This window comes from Podarcis erhardii, assembly GCF_964252035.2.
Source record: "Podarcis erhardii genome assembly, chromosome: 1".
Taxonomy (NCBI): Eukaryota; Metazoa; Chordata; class Lepidosauria; order Squamata; family Lacertidae; genus Podarcis; species Podarcis erhardii.
In genome coordinates, this window is record NC_138497.1 from 135,404,736 (window position 1) to 135,427,162 (window position 22,427).

General features: G+C 43.9%; 1 long non-coding RNA gene across 1 annotated transcript; it reads right to left on the bottom strand.

Moving 5' to 3' along the window:
* Positions 1 to 1,120: 1,120 nt before the first annotated feature.
* On the bottom strand, positions 1,121 to 3,478 carry LOC309337299. The gene is made up of 2 exons (XR_014154155.1): positions 3,342 to 3,478; positions 1,121 to 1,586 (listed from the first exon to the last, which is right to left on the bottom strand). It is a non-coding gene; the product is annotated as an uncharacterized lncRNA (long non-coding RNA).
* Between the last annotated feature and the right edge of the window lie 18,949 nt (positions 3,479 to 22,427).

Consider the following 22,427-nt stretch of genomic DNA (forward strand, 5'->3'; position numbering starts at 1 on the left):
CTCCTCATATAAAGCATCCTGGACCTGGCTTTCATCACCTGGAAGATCTGGAGGGTGGCAGTGTGAGAATGGACCTTTACAGTGGTGACTCCCTGTTTGTGGAATGTTCTGGCACCATCATTATATAAAAATCCTTTTTAACCAGGCCTTTGCCTCTTAATTGTCTTTGGCCTTGAGGGGGTGGAATGTTTTCATCCTGCCTTTTAAAATAGGATTTTCCTTTATTTTTTTCTTTTATGCTGGTTTCAATGTATGTGTTTGTATGTACATATATTGAAAGTTGCTTTGAATTACCTTGGTAAAACCCCCCAATAAATTTAAATAATAGCAATAATAACACTATGTCTTTTTTAACAGAATGATACAGAGCACACTTAAATACTGTGCTAAGCTAACTGTCCCAGAACCATGTACTCCCTCTAACTGGATTGTATGAAAATAAACTCTGAACATAACCTCATATTGGCCCTGTTCTAAGAGCTGCATTTTATAGTACTGACTTTAGTGTTTTAAGCCCTAAATAACTTAGCCCAGTGACCCCAAATTACCATGGATAGTGTTGGGGTGGCCGTAGCTGCGCACCGCCAGCCATTGGGGGGGCAACTCTCCCCCATGCCGCTGCTGGAGAGCGATCTCCGCAGAAGCTTGGGAGGCAAGCTGCACGCCTGCCAGCCTTAGGGTTGGCGGGGTGCAGCTGGCAGGCATGCAGGGAAAGGGGAGGCTGCCGGCAAAGCCACGCAGCTCCACTTGCTGAGGCGCCTCGAGAGGCCAGCGTCCTGGCGCAACACACCACTAAGCCCTATGGGAAAGACAGCTCTAACCTTAAGCTTACAGTTGGAGAAACGGGCTTTCAGAAGCCAGGACTGCTGTACTATCGGCTGTGGGATTGGGTCAGGGTCTTGATGCTGGTGGTTCAGAGCCTGCAGAGCCTGAGCCCAGGACTTCATGGATGTAATACTTGAGCCTGACTCTCATACTGGCATACGCATCCAGTGGCTCAGGGAGCATGTCAGGTAGGAGATCACAGAAAGGAGGAGAGATGCTTGTTGTCAGGCCAGGGCTTTGGGCCTTTAATAAATAATAATAATAATAATAATAATAATAATAATAATAATAATAATAATAATACATTTTTATTTATACCCCGCCCTTCCCAGTTCAGAAAACCAGGCTCAGGGCGGCTAACAACAATTTTTAAACAATTGTAATACAACATAGAAGCAGCATAAAATACAGTATAAAAGCATGAATAACAATAAAATTCAAAGTTCAAAAATCAATTTGCGGGAAATCCATCCAATAAGATTCACAGTCTTCAGGCCTCAGCTTTAGAAGGGTGAACAGGTGAAAGAGACTCCTAAGTCTTCAGTCCCCCTCCAGTGTTTCTTGAAGCAAGTCACTCACTATCCATTATTCTGCAGCCACCAGATGGCCTTGACCTCTTGGGTACCAGTTTTAGATGAGTCTCTCCCATGGCTCCCTGAATGTTCCTTGCTGCTGCTGCTCCTGCTTTTGCCACTGATGTTGATCTTTTGTTTTTGGGTGCAAATAATATAGGTCTACCCCATGCAATGCCCACCAAATAACTGTTTGGTGGGTTGGAAATATTGTGGTTGAGCTGGGGAAAGGTAAAGGATAAACTTTAAAATTGGCAACGGTATTAAAATGCATCAAAACATAAACTACTTGGCAAGTACCTCTTCCCACCACAAACCTTTGAGTTAAATCCAGAACAAGACAAGATTGGAAGACAGGGTGTGTTCTCACTTTACGTGACAGTTGTGTTATGCATATACACTCATGCCTCTGATGAAGACTGTAAAGTTCAGTTGGTTGTATGTATATATGGCACATAGAACACAAGTGCTGGGGACCCGTGACTGGCTGTAACTTCCTGGTATGTGCCCACATATTTAGCAAATTCATTTTCAGCAGCATTTGGGACTAGGGTTCCTGCCGCTTTCAGACTAACATCACTCATGCATCAGCCAGATGCATGGCCAGCATATGTGTCATTGTTGAGGGGTTGTTCCCACAGGCCCTTTATGTGCTTGGAACTGATCATGCAGCAAGCACGTCTCTTAAGTGTGCTTAATTTGAGCAAATTGTGTTAGCTTATTCAACTTCATGAAGAAAGAAAGTGCTCCTACAATCCTGTACATGGTGATGTTCCTGCAGAGGCCTAGAATTCTTTACTTCCACAGTGGAGGACTGTTAAATCACTAATCCTGCAGGTCTGTTAGTGTTAACTGAAGCATATAATGAGTTCTTGCTCCAAACTTTAATGTGCATGTCTGTGTTTTAGTTGGCAGGATTAGCTCGGTCAGCGTACTACCTATTGAGTGCCCTTGTTATAATCTAAGAAATTACTTCTTATTAGCTGCCTTCACTCAAGTCAATGATGGCTTAAAACAAAAAAGTATCTGAATTCAAAGACAACAATCCTGCTTTCTGGTAAACAAGGGCACTCTTGATCTTCCTCAGCAGCACAACCATTGCAACTGCTGTGGTGAAGTTTAGCCCTCTGCCTAATTCTCAAGAAGTTAGAAAAGGGAAGGCGGAATCAGGAACTTCATTTGAATATATCTGTATCCCACCTTTTAGGGTAAAACTCTCAACAAGAAGGCTAACAAGAATCAGCAAGACACATATACAAAATAACAAGACATTAAAACAGTACCAATATTGGCAAGTAAAGCAGCAGCAATTAAAATATGAAGCCACCAGTCAAATGCCAAGATAAACAAAAACATTTTTTAAACTCACTGACAGAATCACAAGTCCTGTCTCTCAAGAAACCTTCCCAAAGCATTCAGACATCCCTTAGGTGTTTATGGGAAGGCCATCTGAATTGGCCAGAGTCACCCACATCTGCAGGGAAGGTCCTCCACCATCAAACCAAACCTTGCATAAGGTCTCCTGTGATATTCCTGTAGACAAGGTGGTAAAGTATGGTCTAGACAACACGGGTGGCGCTGTGATCTAAACCACTGAGCCTCTTGGGCTTGCTGACTGGAAGGTCAGCAGTTCGAATCCCTGCAACAGGGTAAGCTCCTGTTGCTTGGTCCCAGCTCCTGCCAACCTAGCAGTTCAAAAGCATGCCAGTGCAAATAGATAAATAGGTACTGCTGTGGTGGGAAGGTAAATAGCGTTTCCGTGTGCTCTGGCACTCGTCACGGTCCTCAGTGCATCAGTAGTGGTTTAGTCCTGCTGGCCACATGACCCAGAAAGCTACCTGCGGACAAATGCCGGCTCCCTCGGCCTGAGAGCCTGATGAGTGCCACAACTCCATAGTCGTCTTTGACTGGACTTAACTGTCCAGGGGTCCTTTACCTTTTTACCTTTTACAGTCAGGCAGATTTATAGTTGGTTGATGGACTGTACCCAGAGTTCTCACTAATGCCTTCTCATCAGCCTGGAGCGAAAAGAGAAGTGGGGGGCTGCAGAGATCTGCCTTGTGCCTCGTGATGTCTAGCATCTTTATAAATAACGTGGATGAAAGAGTGTGATACTCATCAAATTTGCAGATGACACCAAACTGGGAAGGCCAGCTCATATCTTAGAAGACAAAAACCCTATGTGACTGCTTTATATATATACACATATATATTATTGTAAGATTTTCAGGGTTAACAAAGGTACCTAAAATGTCTGGGTTTTTTGTTTATAATGTCCTTTCTACAGGTCATTTGCATTTGCTGTAAGACATTGCTATCGTAGGTATTGTGAGGTGGGGGGGAAGGTGGGGTAATGATAGTTTATGTGTGGAGTTTTGTGTCAGCGTCACATGGATAGGTTATTTTCTTATTTATTTGTTTTTGTTGATATCGTGAGAGATAGCCCAGGGCCTAATTGACTGCAGCAACGTTTGGATGCCTGTGTGAGGGGGTTGGAGTTGTTGGGCCAGGTTAGCCATATCAATTCATATGCTGTTTGGGGGTTTAGGTTGTTGTGAAGATGACTATCATATTTCCCCTCACTCTCCTCTTTTCCGGGCCAAAACAGACCCAATTCCCTCAACCATTCCTCATAAGGCTTGGTTCCCAGACCTTGATCATCTTGGTAGCCTTGCTTTGCCCTTGCTCCAGCTTGACAATAAGCTTCTTAAACTTTGGCACTGAGAACTGGACACAGGATTCCATGTGTGGTCTGACCAAGGCAGAACAGAGTGGTACTATTACTTTCCTTGATCGGGAGACTAGATGTCTACAAAGACCCCTAGATCCTTTTCACATGTACTACTAGTAAGCCAGGTGTTCCCCATTTTATGGTCTTCCTGCCTAAGGGTAGAACCTTCCATTTGTCCCTACTCATTTTGTTAGTTTGCGCCCAGGTCTCAATCTGTTAAGGTCATCTTGAATCCTGATTCTGTCTTCTGTGGCATTACTTCCCCTTCCATTTTGGTGTCACCTGCAAATTTGAGGAGCATTCCCTCAATTCCTTCATCCAAGTCATTTATAAAGATGTTGAATAACAATGGGCCTAGGACAGAACCTTGCAGCACAAAGGGGATCTATTAAGCCAGAAAAAGTTTCCCATTTACATTCTTGAATAACCTACTTTTAATCACAGAATTATTCAAAAGAAACAATTGATTCATATATGTGTATGTACTCTCTCTTGCTCTCTCGGTTCCCAGATAGTGATTCAGAGTCTGAAAGTATTTCTTGCCACAAACTCAGCTCTTTCATAGAATATTAGATCCTTCAATAAAGTCCTTGAGCAGCTATCATTCACAGCATTGCACCCAAACCCAAAGAAGCATGGGACATTAAAATGCAGAATATCTCTTACAGCTTTGGGAAATAGTTTTCTTTTCTTTTCCTTTCAAATGAAAATGTGGGCATATATTTCTGACAAAGCTTTGCTTAACCTTTGGTAGGGCTGCCCAAGGCCCAATAAAATAATGGCCTTGTGGGTCAGTTGTGTCTCATGAGCTGCCAGATGGCCACCCCTGTCTTAGGTGGTGGTTCTATTTATTTATATAAAGATCTGCTGAGGGAGAATTTTTTATGACTGAGCTTGAAAAGTAGGAAGTGAAGCATATAATACAGTATGACAGACCTGCGTCCAACGACTGTCAACAAGTCATGCTCTAACTGGAAAACAACCTTTATTATCATTAAAATTCCTCATGCCTGTCCTCCACCATTTGAAAAGGCAATGTTAACTTTGTCAAATCACAGCCTTCACCATTATGATAATGAAGCTCTGTTTCTGTGAGGGCAGGCAGCCAGAGTGACATTTTCATTGACGATTGCTCTTTTTCTGATTACATTTCTGAATGCCACGCTCTGACAGCCCAGGTTTATTATGCAAACAAACTCTGGACCCTTCGGCTTGTCCCTTTGCAGAGGGTTGAAAGTTCTTTATCTGTGTGTGCCCCCCCATTAACCCATCTTAAAATGGGTCCAGTTGATGCTAAGCAAAAGTGACTTTCATGGCGAATTTTGGTAGCAAGTTTTGTAAAAGGGAAAACTCATCTTAGCTCAACTGCTCCTGCAAAATCTGTGTGAGGACATAATATTTAAGGAGTTTCCCAGTCTTGCAAAGCACTTACTTGTCCTCTTTGCATGTTCTATGAGCCCCTGTTGTAGACCTATGCTAACCCCTAGGTTTGAATTTATTATTATTATTATTATTAGTAGTAGTAGTAGTAGTAGTAGTATTGGATATATCTGAGAAAACAATGAAAAATTGTAAAAGGGCATTGAAGCACAAGGAGGAGAAATTTTGCTGATATAAGTCCCAGCCACTGAAAATAGCTCCATCCACCCCCAAAAAACACCTCGGTGAGACAAACACAGCCACACAGGTACTGGAGGGAAAGGGGCAAAAGGCGATAGCTCAGCCAGAACAAGCCTTCAAAGCATAGCTGTCAACCTTCCCTTTTTTGCGGGAAATTCCCTTATTTCAGCGCCGTTTCCCACTGCTTCCTGCTGCTATCCTGGATTGTTAGATATCCCGTAGACTGTCTCCAGGACAGGTGAGGCTGCTGATCCCTTATTTTCAAATCTGAAAGTTGACAGCTATGCTTCAAAGCAGAGCCAGCCCTGGCTGTGTTCTCTTGTTGGTGCTTTTGTGTTTCCTTCCTTTGTGGCGCAATCCTATGCATCAGACGTGGGACAACTATTTTCAGCCAAGGGATGCATTTCCTTCTGGGTGACCTTTGGGGGGGCACATGCCAGTGGGGGCCAGAAGCAAAAGTGGGTGAATTTTACTTTTGTATAGTTTCTGCACTCTCCTCATGAACTTTTATGTGATATTAAGATACACACACAGGACGCGGGTGGCACTGTGGGTTTAACCACAGAGACTAGGGCTTGCTAATCAGAAGGTAGGCAGTTCTAATCCCCGCTACGGGATGTGCTCCCGTTGCTCGGTCCCTGCTCCTGCCCACCTAGCAGTTCGAAAGCACCTCAAAGTGCAAGTAGATAAATAGGTACCGCTCCGGCGGGAAGGTAAACGGCGTTTCCGTGCACTGCTCTGGTTCGCCAGAAGCAGCTTAGTCATTGCTGGCCACATGACCCGGAAACTGTACGCCAGCTCCCTCGGCCAGTAGAGCGAGATGAGCGCTGCAACCCCAGAGTCGGTCACGACTGGACCTAATGGTCAGGGGTCCCTTTACCTTTACTTTAAGATACACACACACACACTTTTCTTGCTTGGAATTGCATTTGCCAATTCACTTAGTTTGAAGAAATCTTTTTAGAGCCCCATGCAACCCTCCACCCCTTTTAACTACCCTGAACAAAATGTGAACAAAAGCATTTGGCTCTCTCACTGCTCATTCCTAACGCTGGAACATTAATGAACAAGTTCACAATCACTGGTCCCAATACCAATCCTTTGGAGAGTCAATTTTCTATAGCCTCTCTACTAGGAAAATTGTCCACTAATTCCTTTCTCCTCCCTGTTCTTTAATTAGTTTCTGGTCCATAAGAGCACTATGACTACTAAACTAACTTGCTTATCAAATGCTTCTTGGAAGTCTCAATACACATTGTCAACTGGATCATGCATAAGATGTAATACAGATGTTAAGGCCTGGAGAGGGAGGAATTCCGCTCCCATTTTCTCTGGGCTTCCACATCTCTGCCCATAGTGTTCTGTTTGTCCCTATCTTTCTATGTCATTTTAACCAAAATTGTTTGATTTGAAAGCAAAGATGGCTGGGTCATTGCTTTTTGCTTTGTGCCATGAAAATGTCTAAGCCCAGAATTGGATGCCAAGATTCAAGCCTGTCTAGAATTCACATCCCCTGTCCTAGAATATCTTTTTCAGTTTCCAAGATGTGGGTGGGCTACTTGTGGTTACTCTGGTGAGAATCAGTATGCTCCATGAATTCCTTTTTGTTGTTTTTGGAGACGCAAACAATAACTGCTAGATCAGTGCATATCTGTGAACAATAATGTGTTCTAATAGGATGGAGGAAAGGAAATATTTCAGCTCATGCTGTGACTCAAGCCGGCTTTTATGCATTTCAGCTATTGCCTTTGAAGAGAATCCCCAGCGAGTTGCTTTTGTCTTGTTAATATCCTGTGGAAAATAATACCAAGAAATTGCTCGCATTCCATCCAGAAGAGTCAAAGCACAAAAGCCAGTCTCCCAAAGTCACTGCCCTCCCAGCTCCCAAGAGATGGAGAGGATTTATTGGCGCAGCTTTGGCTGTGTTACCTTTGAACTTGCTTTCACTGCTAAAATTAACCCAGCAGCTGAGCTAATACTTGTTTTCTTTTATTATTTCTATCCCAGACGGGCTTTGTATGATTCCACAGCTTCTTTGTGCACCACTTGCCAAAAAGCAGGGAGATCAGCCATGCCTCAAATGTGCTCTGCACTGGTTTCATTGCTGGAGTAATGATAAAGCATTAAGTTGTTTATCCCCTATCAGCCAATGACTGCTATCACAATTCCATTTCCCCACCACTTGCAGTTTGTGAGGAAAGCTGTGTGCTAAGTCTACTACAAGGCTATCCTACTTGAATTCATTATCCGAACTCACCCTTGGAGACAACAACTCAAATTATCATCCGTTGTCATATTTTAATAATCCCCCAACTTGCCTCAGTCCAGCATTTGTAGCATGATAATGAGATAAATCAGAGACTGACACTAGTTCCAAGCCAGCTTTGAGCAAAACAAAGACTGCATGACTAAATTTCGTTTCTTACCTTACTTTCTGTGAGCAGCTTTGGATTCTCAAAACAAGAGAGCTGAGCTACACTGGCACTTGTTTCAAGTTTCTAAAGCTGGCTCAAGCGCATGCGTGCGCATACACACACACACACACACACACACACAAAATGAGGAGGTGTATATGCCCCTGAAGCAGCAATAGCCCCTGCCGTGATGGGGAAGGAGATACAGTCTGACTGTGCTCTTTCCAGAGGCCCATCTATCAGAGGTACAAGTCTGCTTTGAACAGTTAAAACAAGTGATGGGGGAGAGGTGGGGGAGAAAACACAATTCACCTCTATTTACCTGCTTGCTCTGAATGTTCTGAGCGAGTCAATACTTCTGCTAAGAGGGGCTGAAGAAAGTTCATCTGTACATCCATATCTGTCATTTAGAAATATTTAATGCCACTCCTTTGAATCCCAAAGCAGCTTGAAAACAAAACAATAAAATGATATTGAACAGTACAAACTAAAGGGAAAAAGGGGGACGTCACATTTAAAATATCACTATATCTAGCAGCAGCAGCAGCAGGAGGAATATTAAGCAAAAATCCTGCTTTATTCAAAGTCAGACAATTTGTCCCTCTAGCCTAGTATTGTCTATGTCAAGATCTCAGACAGAGATCTTTATAATAGTAATTTTTAATAATGTTATTATTTATACCCCAGCCATCTAGCTGGGTTGCCCCAGCCACTCTGGGCAGTTTCCAACACATATGAAAACATAATAAAACATTAAACATTAAAAACTTCCCAAAAGAATAGAAATTTTATTATTTATGTCATCTGATATCTCATTCTTTAAACTTGGATATGCCAGAGGTTGGATCTGGCACCCAGCACATGAAAAGCACATGAAAAGCGCATGCTGCATTACTGAGCCCAAGGGACCCCCCTAAACAACCACCTTTCCACAGCTCTCCAAAAGTTGAGCAGTGACTGAGTCAGGCAGACCTCTCTCAGGAAAGCCTGTCACCATGCGATGTGGCACCATGATGGAGAAGGCCTTTGTGTCCCTGCCCACTTCATTTCTGAAGGCAAGGCGAGGGAACATGTGCCTCAGGTGATGGCCTGAGCAACGCACAGAGGATAAAGTTTCCTTCAATAGCAATCAAATAATGCCTTTATTAGTATCAATTGAAAGTCATAAAGTATTGAACTAATTTTTGAGTCCACTTTAGCCTAGCTATTAAATCAACAAAAATAAATAAGAAATTGGGGGGGGGGGGGCGGAGAGAGAGACATGTCTCTGATGCAAAGCATATTTGGGAGCCATCTGTGGCTATCTTACAAATCTAACCCAGGAAGCTCTTTGCATAATGATTAAATGAGTTTATGCCAAGTGCAAAAACTGTCATGTTGCACCAAAGCATGTTGGGAGAAACAAGGAATGGCTGCTCTCCCTTTTGGAAATGTAAATGCTACCTTATTTGCATCTGTCTCTAGTACTTAATGGAGCCCACGAGTCTGCAAGCGGGTAGCTGATTCCTGACTGTTTTAAAGGTAAAAAAAAAATCCCCACAAGGTGATTTTTCTCACCAGTATTCATGTTAAAACTCTCTCACACACTTAAATTTCCACACTTCAAATATGGCATTACCTACTGTCTTCCAGGACATCACAACTTGGGAAAGCAAGGCTACCTTACTTCATTGGCCCTTCACTGCCCTGAATATCTTTGTCAGAGAAGGAGTCACCTCAAGGCAAGATGGAAGTCCGCTGAAGGCAGCTCTGAAAGTTAAACAGTTATTGTGCCAAGACTGGGAATATTGCCAAATACTTAATTGGCAAAGACATGGTGTCTAGAGCTGTTAAATCATTTCCTGGTTTATTAAATATTAGAGTTATTTTGCATCTAACTAGCTCCTGGGGTCCTGCTGCAGTCAAGAGGTTCAGGTTTAAGAGGTTCAGGAGAAGCACAATCAGGGGATGTGGTCAGTACAGTGGGCAAAGACTCAAAGACTCAGACCAAAGGAGGGAAAAGAGGTAAAATAGACTAAATAGAGCTGGGAGGAGCAAACCTGGGACTTGCATCCAGCTGGTCAGAGATGGCAGGGATCAGCCACAGGTAGTAGCAGGGAGTCACTTTGAAGTGAGATGCTGAGATCTCAGGTGTGTGCTTGGGAGAGATCTGTAAAAGAATTCAAGGAACATGATTTAAGGTGCAATTATCAGTAATAATGAGTAGCAGCTTACGTGCACATCAGTTGCCTGGATAGGCTTTTTAAATAGAAAATGAGACTATACTCTCACTGAGGTGATAATCATAGAATCATAGAATCATAGAATTGGAAGAGACCACAAGGGCCATTGAGTCCAACCCCCTGCCAAGCAGGAAACACCATCAGAGCACTCCTGACATATGGTTGTCAAGCCTCTGCTTAAAGACCTCCAAAGAAGGAGACTCCACCATACTCCTTGGCAGCAAATTCCACTGTCGAACAGCTCTTACTGATAAACCTGTGCCAGAGCTCAGGTGACTGAATGCAATCATGGCACACAGAAAACTAGCGTGCCAGGGGAAATTCTGAGCCGGAACTAGGGCCACCGACATATGTACAAGGCCCCATACATGCAGAAGCCCTGGGTCCTTAGCCTTCCTTAAAAAAAAAAAAAGCCAACCAGACATTTCTAAAGAAAGTTATAAAACAAAACATGAAGACAACTCTCATGCTCTGCCACTTGGGAAGCAGCACCATTGCTAAGGAGACTTAATGACCACCCCCATTTTGGACTTGGGAGGGAGCCCTCCCAGAACAGCAGAAAAAGTAAGAGAAGCTGAATGGAGGAGGAACATGGGGCATGGGAATAGCCGGGGGGCAGCTGCCCTCCCAAATCAATAATAATAATAATAAAATACATAGTAAACAGAGGTTCTGCCCCCCCAACAAAAGGCATGCCCCCCCCAGCAAAAATCCTGTCTACACGCATGACCCGGGGTGTGTTTGTTTAAGCATTTTCCTCTTGTCCACATTATTTCATTAATTCCCTCTAGTCTAGTGTGCTGCTTTTACAGAATAAAACACAATTTTTGGAATGTTTTGCTTGGAAGTAAGTCCACTGAGAATGCAGGCACAAGTTTGTGCAAAAATGTAAGAGCCAATCCAGATCCAAGGTGCCCTTAGACTATGGTTACCAGACGCCCCCATTTCCCGAATTTACAAATCTGTCCCCGGACAAAATCCATCCCTGGAATGTCCCCGGATTTCATTTAATGTCCCCGGATTTATATTTTAAGTGTTGTAGATTTATTAGTAGGGAGTGAATGTTGCATGATTGGTTCAACGGCACAAGACACATCATATGGGGACTTCTGGCGAGGCAAAATGGCGGGTGCCACGGCAGCAATCCGCTCCTGAAGCCAGCCAGAGCCAACTGCGCTACCAGGCTGGCTCTGGGCTGCTGAGACTGCTGCCGCTGCCGCCGCTGCCAAAGGGAGCACCGGGGATGCCTATCGCGTCAACTGGGGGAACCGCTGCCCCCCCTGCAACCCAAATCGAGCCGGGAGCGAGAGCACACGGCCACCCAGCCGACTGCCCAGAGGTGCTCTGGGGCTGACACAGGGAGAAGAGGGAGAGGAGAAGGAAGAGAGAGAAAGAGGAAGGAGAAAAAAGAGGGGAGCCACTGAGGACGAGAGGTAGGAGAGCACTGGGAGGGCAAGGAGACGTGGCCGAGCCCAGGTCCGACCTGAGCCGACTCCACGGGGCCCAGAGCAGGTCGGGGTCCTGAGGAAGGTCGCGCAAAAGAGAAGATATTACTTCTTAATTTTTTAAAAAAAAACAACAACTTTTTTTCTCTTTTCAAGAAAAAAAAATTGTCTCCGGATTCTTTGAAAAAAATCTGGTAACCTTACCTTAGACTGCTTCTCATACTGACTCTTAAACCCAAGACCTGCCATTGCATTAGCAGAGACCAATAAGCCCAGGAGTCTCAAGCAGGGCTCCATGTGGACACAGAGATGCCAACTTGAATAAAATGTTGGGAGGGGGTCTGCAATTCTGCATGATGTACAAGGGCTGGGAGGAACCAGGGGTGGAGCCAAGCGTGGTGGCAGCAGCTGGGAGGGCGCTAGGCTCCCATAGCGGTTCCTCCATCCTTTTCTAGGCAGCCCTTTCTGCCCCTTTCACCCAAGCCTCGGTGAAGGAGAGAGGAAGAGACCCCCTCCACTGACACACAGGACTCCAAGACATGCCCACGCAGAACAACTCCAGAGCTTATCCTGCGAATTTGCCCTTTAAATTGTTCAATCAGGGCAAACGCTTCTGTTTCCGAAACAAAAAATCAGGAAGGGGAGGGCTGATCTCTCCACCAATTTTAATTGTTCTCCGAGATGCAGAGGGGAAAAAAACGGGAAAACAAAGTTAAAGGTCCTCCCCAATTCCCCCGCACCCCCGACGCATAATGCTGCAGCCTGGGCTGCTGTAGAAGACGAAGAAGAGTTTGGATTTGATATCCTGCTTTATCACTACCCGAAGGAGTCTCAAAGTGGCTAACATTCTCCTTTCCCTTCCTCCTCCACAACAAACACTCTGTGAGGTGAGTGGGGCTGAGAGACTTCAGAGAAGTGTGACTGGCCCAAGGTCACCAGCAGCTGCATGTGGAGGAGCGAGGAATCGAACCCGGTTCACCAGATTACGAGTCTACCGCTCTTAACCACTACACCACACTGGCTCTCTGTACATACAAGGCAAGCAATTGGGGGGGGGGAGGCAGGCAGACAGGGGAGGAGGCGGACAGGTTTGAGCACCTTTTCCACCAGCTGCCTCTCTCCCTTGACTCAGGAATGGACCACATACAGTAGTTGTAACTGAGCATAAATCAAAAGTTGAGGTGACCAATTACCTTCCAATTACATTCCTGGAAAAGCCACTCTGGAGGTTTCCAACTCAAGGGTGGGAGAGCTTCAGATCGGGTCAAATTGGCTCAAAACCTACAGAAACCCCCAAAGGCACATATGGACGGTACAATACATTACATTATTTGAACAGAGTGCTTTACCATTTGCTAAAGTCTGTCGGAGACATTGGCAACAAAACATCAAGCAATAGACCTGTTTCTGATTCCCGGTATATTCTGTTACATCAGTTTCTAAGTTAACATTCACACTTACAGCTGAAGGTAGTTTTTATTTGTCCCGTAAGACGAAATCTCCACATGGAGAACAGGAAAAGGCTTGCAAGCAGGGAGCCAGGGCGGGTCAGGAGCTCTGGCAGGAACTGGATACCAACAATGTTGCTCCCGCAACTTGGGACTGGAGCTGGCTGGCTTTTATCTGCCCCAAGGCACAGGGCGGCCCCGATCCTCAGGTGACTCGCCTCTCCTAGCCTGGAGGCAAGCACTCCGCCTGCGGGAACTTAGTTCCCTCCGCCTCTCTGCCCTGAGCCTCTGTAGCTTAGGAGAGGCTGGAGGGTTACCGGACCCAGAGGCAACCTCAGCTTCCTCTGACCGGGCTGAGAGTGGAGCCCCTGCAGGCAATGGGTCCTCCATCACCTCAGGAGCCAGAGCAGACTCAGCTGGTGCCTGCACCTGAGGATCCAGCACAGGTGAGAACCCTTCAGGCTCATGCCCCAGCCCCGGCTCAGCTGGTTCTGGAGGCGGGGAATCCTGTGCAGGCTGGGATCCCTCAGGTTCAGCATCCGAGTCTGAATCCCAGGCCATCACACACACACCATTCTCTCCCCCTGCCCCCACCCCACCTCTCGGTCTCTCTCTCTCTCTCCCCCCCCTCTCTCTCACACACAGAGAGAGATTATTTGCATTAAAAATTGGCCTCCTTTTCTCATTTTGTCTTCCTCTCTGCCTAGATAAAGGAGACCCTCTTGTCTCTGTATGCAGAGGAAATACAGAAACCTGTCCCTGTCCAGCGGCTGACAGGGAAGAGCACTGTTCCCAGCTTCACCAGCCGATCCAACTTCCATTACCAGCAGAGGAAGTGGTGAGAGTGCTGGGGGCCGTATTCCTGGTGGGCTGGATTTGGCCTGTAGTTCCACATCCCTGACTCAGGCTGGAATTGATTACATTTTGCAGCTCAACTGGATCATATTGAAATGTTACAAAAGCAGAGATGTAAGCAGCTTATGAGAGCAGTAGTATTTCATACTGTATAAGTTGTCAGCATTTACAGTGTAGAAAAACTGAACTTCTAAATAGGCTGCAGTAAAGTGTACTGTTTGTTTTAAGTGCAGCAGGGGCTCAGACAGTCCACTGAAGGGGTTGTTAAATGACGCTGCTGAATGCAGAGCTCTGGGGAAGCCAGTATAGGGGTGGTCATAGGAAGCAGGCAATGGCAGGACAAGATATGGAGGGAAACAAAGGTAAGCCCTGCTCAAAGATGTTGGTTCAAGGGGAAAATAGGGATAGAAAGAAGAATTACTTGGATGCCAAAATCCAGGTTTGGGGCAAGTACTCTTTGGGGAGAGAACTCCAACAGAGATTTAAAATCACAAAATATGCAGCAAAGCTTGGAAATATAGCCTGTTTCACCTTTAAAATATGCCCTTCCGAGTTCCAAAATGCCCCTCTTCCCCCAGCATAGAAAAAGACCACACATTTGGTAAGTTAAAAATTGGTTTACTTACAAACTCTTCAAAGGTCATGTCCATGTGCTTTTCCTACATCACTCAGAAAAAATTGCATAGGCAGTAAAACTTGGCTTCATTAGAAAGTGGTGAAAGTTCCTAAATTATTGATATACAAACTCAAGAGAGGCTTGTTAGAGCCATGCAGGCTGAGCCTGGAGCAACCAGCTCAGACCTCTTCACATGCTGAGCTTCTCAAGTAGACTGGAGGGAAGAAAGGTTTGATTACCTAATTCCTCCCAAGATGACCTAAGCCTGAAAGAACAGCTTTCTCTATTATTTTCATGCATTACTTAGACTTAAACATGTTGCTTATATAAGGCTGGTTATCCCACAATAAAGAGTCTTTATTTTATTTTTATTTTATTTTTAAATCTTACTGAGTAGCACAGGCTTTCCTTAATCAATGACAAATGGGGGGAAGTTGGTGCAATTTTTGGCTCCCCCACCCCACTCAGACAAGGAACAGATTTAAATTCTAGACAAGGCTTTGCTGAATTTGTTACTTGCATGCCCCATCAAGAAATGGAATTTCTCTTTCTTTTTTTGCCCTTGCCACTAGAAGTGAATACGAAGAGGCCTGATGGTATCCAGGTATGAGAAGGGAGGTGGGCTTATGGCGAGCTTGTTTTGACTTGCCTCCAATCACACTTTGGTGTCTAAGTCAATCACACTTTGGTGGCCTTTGATTTTTAGCTCCTTGAAGATGAAACATTCCACAATGAAACCACACACACATATAAATAAGATCTGTGGGTTTGTTTGTGTTCTTTTGAAAACACAAAGTCAAAAAAGGAATTATCATTTTTAATTGGCTGGCTAGTTGGTTCAGAGAACAATAAATTAACAATAATGGAATACAGTATTAGGAAGGTTTGCAGCTGTTTGATCTATTTGCTGTGTTTAAGGGGCGTGAAAGTAAGGGGCTCATACAAAATAAGTTGCCTGACTTTAAGATAGCTTGGCTGTTTCATTTCAGTTTTTTATGTCCTCTGCGCTGGGTTGATGAGGATACTCCCAAAAAGGTGATGGGTGCCTGATGAAGGACCCTGGGTGAGAGGCAAAGAATTCCTAGCATGGGAGGCTGGGAGAAGAAATGGAAGCTCCTGGGTGAGACTTGGGAAGGCCCACCCCCTTTGGGGTGAGATAAGGATTAAGATCTACCCCTGATAGAGGGCTTTGCATTCTCTCTCTCTCTCTGCTATCTCAAAAGCTTTCAGATTTTTGGGGAATGGTAAAGCAAAACATGAAGAATTGAATAAGTAAAAACATTTTTTGAATCTAGTTTTCATTAAAGTGTGAATTTTTTCCCCTTTAGGACTAGAAAGATGCTGCCTGGGACAATTCTAATCAGGGGCTGGACCCTATATAAAGTAGAATCACAGCATCATAGAATTGTAGAGTTGGGAGGGACCAACAGTCCTTTTTTTCTAGAAAAATAGGCGCTGGCACTCACCATGAAGTTGTTACAGTAAGTGCCACACTTTTAAACAACAACAAGAGGTGCCACCACTGCGTACCCTTGAGTACCTCCAGAAAAGCCCTGGGCATGACAAGGGGTTATCTAGTCCAGCTCCCTGCATTGCTGGAATCTTTTGCCCAACCTGGGGCTTGAACTCCCGATCCTGAGATTAAGACTCTCATGCTGCTTGGGAGGAAAAGGCAGGCGCTAGCATAGTTCCTATCACAACGAAGCAATTCTGCTGACTTCTCCTATCCCGCTTCTGCCTCCAATAAGGAGTCTGTGATTAGGTCTTGAGCAAGGACATGTGGGGTCAGTTGACCAATGGTGGTGCATGTTTCTGTGCCTGCACATTTGCAATTCAAGGGTGTGAGGTTTAGAATCTCATTAATGGTTCTGCGGTGCATTGTGAGTGTTTATTGTGGGTATTCCATATATAGACCCTCAAGCTTTAAAATGCCCAGATAAGTTTAATTCAAGAAAATTTAAGGAAGGCATCAAATGCAATGTCACAAGTTCCTTTGATACTCATTTTCAGCTTGTAATTAACAGCTGACTTTACAGTACTGACTTTTAATTAAACTTCACAGTCCTAAAACTGTGTACGTATAATAAATCATGATGCTGCTGACCTTGAGGCTTAATTGCCTAGCATTAGCTAAGCCCTTGAACTGGGACAATGGTGAAGGGAAGGTTAAACTCTGACCTCCTGAGAGTGGGCAAAACACACCTTTCATACACCTACGTTTAACTGAGTTCCCAGATGAGCTTTCTAAAAACAGCTTCTTCACATACTCTTAACTGCTGGAAAAATGAGTCTTAATGTTTATTTTTCATGAGTCTTCACTAACAGAGAATCTTCTTGCAGCCCCCAAAACTTCCATTGAAAAGGCATCCTTTGAAAGTGTTATAAGAATTTAAAGATCAGATGTTAAAATCTAATTTTAAGATTAGATATATTAGATGTTCATAAATGTACCAAGCAAACACATACAAATATGTAAACCACATGTCTGAAACTCACAGAAAAGTCCTGAAACCCTTTTTTTCTATTCCAAATCGACCTCAAATATTTCTCTGCAAGGTCGAAGGAAATGGGGAAAGCCTCTCATTGTCTTTCTGCTCACAAATCCTGTGACCTGTGAGCCTGTGACCCATGACCTGGATTCAGGAGTTGAGTAGTTATCATAACAACAGAGTGGCCAGGATGCCCAGGTAATCCAACCAAGTAACCTAGCAGACAGGAGAAAAACAATGCACTCAGATTTCTGTTGTAGTCCGCCCCTTCTCTGATGTATTAAGGGGGTGGTCTTGGGCTACACCCCTTCTGTGATATAGGTATGATGTATCTGGGGGGGGGGTCTTGAGCTACAGGGTGGGCAATTTCAAAGTCTTGGGCTTGCACACCATTGTCTGGGGTCCTCCTCCTCTCTCCTGCATGTCGGGGGAACACCTTGTTGCAACAGCTTTAATAAAGATCAGGCTTATAGCCGCTTTGCTTTCGTATATCCTGGTCTGGTCTCATTTCCCGACCAGTTTGAGCCTTAAAAGGTACGCTCTCTCCGAAGGTCCAGTCTTCCTTAAGAAGCAGAACCCCTTGAAGGGACCCCTCATTATTCTTATTTCAAAAGCTTAACCCATTGAGCACTGGAGGCTCCGCACAGGTGCTCGAGTAACTTCCCGGGTGTCTCAGCCCTTCTTCATGGATGAGGGGGCTGTAAGTGAGAGGGGGAGGAGTGGGGGTCCAAATATGTACGGAGGGCACTCTTGTTCATGCTGCTGGGTCTCAATTGCCCCTCTCTTCTGTGCATGTCAGCTGTCATGATATCTGTCATTCTTACAAGCTCCCCCACCCATCATTTCCCATAGGGAATCTTAAAGATTTTTTAAACCCTGAATCATACATTTTGACACAACATGGTTTATGTTTCCTTGGTGCAGAATCTGGTCTTTGAGTTGGCTACAAAGCTGGCACAGACTCACCCTTAGCCTTTGACCGCTGATCAGAAATTCCAGGGCAAACTATAAAGAGAAAGCAATTGGGGAAAGCGCGGGGGGTGGGGTGGGGGATGGTCCATGATGCCATCCTATTAGATACACAGTTGTCATGGCAACTACTGCATAATTAAAGGCTCCTTCTCTGTTCCTGCATGCTTCAATTGTGCTGCTGATGGCTTGCATCATCTGAGCTTGTAAAGCAAACGGCAACAATTTCCTTTTGCAAAAACAAGCTGTATCAGCAGAACTCTTGTGCATCAAACTGGACACAGTCTTTACAAACAGTGTTTTCTCAAACAACAGCTTCAGCCAAACAGTTTGCTTCCTTTAAGTACAATTCTTCCAATGAAACGGAGCAGAGGAAAATGAAGAAAAGTTAACCTATCACTTTTATGTGGCTAATTCAAAATTATAGTGATATCTCTGGCTTCTGGCAACCAGCTTCCACAACAAATGATGACTGGAGATCCAAAGCTCAAGAAATGCAGTTCAGTTTTGTGTGGGATAAAAACAAACAAAAACAAACAAACAAACAAACAGCAACAGCAAAAATATAAGGGAAGGGGAGGGGACGGATAAGGAAGGGGGCAAAGCAGATTTTGAGCAGCAAGTTTCTTCTCCCATCTTAAGTCCCACATACAAAATATATTTATATTTTGCATTAATGCTGGAATTCAAAGAAGGCTGTGGGAAAGTCTTAGCATACAAAGTGATGTGTTCTGCCCACCTCTTTACAAACAACTGGGCAAAGATCTTTTCTACTGCAGCATCTTTCATGATCCTTATTCATATAGCCACCTTGGTCTCATTTAGGAGAAAGAATGGGATACAAATTTAATAAAGAAAGACATTATTATGCATTGCGAGGTCATATGGGAGACAGACATAATTTTCTCACCATGCAGTGTAAACTAGGATCAGGAGAAAACATGGTAGTAGATGAACTCTGTTTACTCACAAAAGTGAAGTCAATCTTGCTTATGTCACCTCAGGAATGCAGTTAGAGATGGAACCAGAAGTGTGTGTGTAGCTTCTGAGTCTACTTCATTGTTTCAGAGGCTGATGACATGTCACACCCCTTTGATTCACTGCCTGAGAGTGATGGCAGTCTTTATCTTTCCAGTTCACAGTTCACAGGGCACAGGGCACAATGAACATACCAGCTTTGTGTGATCATTATTTATTGTGGAATTTAAGGTCAGTCACCATGGATCACTGCACAAATGCTGAACAGCCACTATTGCAACTGAAGTCAATAGGAGTTCTACTATGGAATATAAATATAAAAGTCTGTGAACAGTAATCCAGGAAGATTTGCTGCCAAGGAGTGTGGTTTGCTGCCAAGGAGTGTGGTGGAGTCTCCTTCTTTGGAGGTCTTTAAGCAGAGGCTTGACGACCCTATGTCAGGAGTGCTCTGATGGTGTTTCCTGCTTGGCAGGGGGTTGGACTCGATGGCCCTTGTGGTCTCTTTCAACTCTATGATTCTATGATTCTATTCTATTCTATGATTCTATGATCTAAGACTAGTCACACCATTACTGCTTGACTGGAAACCTGATCTGAAAAAAACCAGCAGAATCCTTTGACTTCTGTGACAGTTCAGAACTTTTAATGTATTTGAAAGCCAGGCAATGTTGACTTTGGAAAAAGTGCAGGAAAGGATGATGGTTTCACAGGTTTCCCTGCAATTCTGTGTAGTGACTGTGGGTCTGGCCATGAGGGGTGAGATGATGCCTTTCAAATTTCTTAGTAAGGTAGCCTTTAAATAAATTTGTAAATAATAAATAAAAATACATTATGGCAGAAGAGAGGGGAACAAAATATACTAACTCTGCGTATTAACTGAAGTCTAAAAAATTCTATTCATGAGTGTAAAAAGCATTTCATGGATGATATTTTTAAATGTAAGTGTTTTAAATGAAAAAAATTGAACATGTAAAGCATGAGTGTGTCACCCATGTGGATAATACATAATTTGTTGTAGCTCCTTGTTGAGCGTACACAAAAATGTACATTAAGTGATTCCCCCCCCCCCACGCAAAATGTGTCAACTGGCTTAAGAGAAAAGGCCCTTTGTTGCTGTCAGCAATAGAGTGGTCACTTATATGTGCCAAAAATAGAACACACATTTGCAGAATGTTTACATATGATTATATACACATAACTTTATAACATATGCAAATTTATAAATTATAATAATTCAGCATGACTCACCATAGTGGAAAGATTGTGATCAGGTGAGCTATGTGCTTGCTCAGTCTGCTCTGCAGGTGTGCCAGCTTTTGGCAGGTGCCTTCAAGGCTCCTCCTGCCAGAGGCGGAGCTGGCTGTTCCAGCACCCGCAGCGGCACACATGCTGTGCACCCGGGGGCGGGGCTAGCCGGCCGCAGAGGCGGGGCGAGCATCCTGGGGGCACTGCCCGCAGCGAGCGGCAAGCAGCCCAGGGGGCGGGGGGGGCAATGTGACCCCCCCTCAGGGATGACACCCGGGGTGGGTCGCACCCATCACACCTCCTTCCTCCACCAGTGCCTCCTGCTCTCCCTTCTGCACATTTTTTATTTGTAAACTGAGTTTGGATCAGGCAGTGCATCATATAAAATATGCCTTCAAACCGAGGATTGACCTATTTAAAGTAGGACACACGGCCAACCTAATAAGCAGTTAATATTTCAAGAAAGTTACAAAAAGTTAAGGTTCCAGGTGGAGAAATCGAAGTTAGAAACAGAATTGTTAGAACCAAAGACCAAGGTACTATCTAGAATGTATAACTTGCTGTTAAAATGGAATACACAAGACGAAATGGTTAAATCGGCTATGATAAAATGGGCACAGGACATTGGGCATAACATTATGTTTGAGGACTGGGAAAGGTTGTGGACCACTGGGCTGAACTTCACCGCATGTAATGCTCTGAAGGAAAATGTAATGAAAATGATATATAGATGGTACATGACCCCAGTTAAACTTGCCAAAATATACCATTCGTCTGATAATAAATGTTGGAAATGTAAAGAAAATGAAGGAACATTCTTTCACCTCTGGTGGACATGCCCTAAGGTGAAGGTCTTCTGGGAAATGATATATAATGAGCTGAAAAAGGTATTTAAGTATACCTTCACTAAGAAACCAGAGGCCTTCCTTCTGGGTATTGTCGGCCAGAAGGTGTTAAAGAAGGACCGAACATTCTTTATGTATGCAACAACGGCAGCAAGGATTCTCATCGCAAAAAACTGGAAAACTCAAGATCTACCCACACTGGAAGAGTGGCAGATGCAGCTGATGGACTATATGCAACTGGCCGAGATGACTGGCAGAATCCGTGATCTGGGAGAAGAGAAGATGGAGGAAGACTGGGAGAAATTCAAGATGTATCTACAAAAACATTGTAATTTGGTTGAATGTTAAGAAGGATGCTAGATTATAAAAAATTGGCCACCACTAAATTAGATTTAAATTTGATGATAAGTGAGACTAAAGAAAATATAAAATTTTTTGGAAGAAGTGCTAGATTATATTTGAATGAGTGGACATGAGATTGTAAACAAGTTGATAATTTGTTTGGAAAAATTTTTTAACGATGTAAATGGGAGCGGGAGACGCGAGGGAGTCCAAAGAAGTGATGAAATTGTTGTGATAGAAGTAAGATCGTTTATTATTTGTGCATTTATATTTAAAAACTTTAATAAATATTTATAAAAATAAAAAAAAATATTTCAAGAAAGTTGACATTCTTACTCTAGTGAATCCTTGGCTGAGGCTGATGGAGTCCAACAATCTGGGAGGGTCACAGGTTAGCCACCCCTGCTCTAGTGCTTGCTTGTTTTGCAATTATAGCTTTCCATGCTACAGTTCCTCTCCTCTCTTTTTGTCACCATGCACACACAAAGCTTAATTTGCATGAATGTTGTCAAAAATCTGGATACAACTAATTTCTATGATCTCATCTCATTGCTGTGACCTTAAGCTGGTAAGTTTAAATTCTTAAACGAGCAACCCTTTTCTAGATCTTTCCCCTCCCCATATTTCATAAGGCGCTGCCTCTAATGAGCTACATTCTTTGCATGCCACGCCTATTATCTGTCTAAAGACTTTCCATCTTCTCAGTCTTTGCTCTGCCTTTCTGAAACCAGATGAACATTCAGAGCAGCAAACTGTTAAGAAACGAACTTGAGGCTGGGGGGGGGGGTTGCAAAGAAAGAAAGAAAGAAAG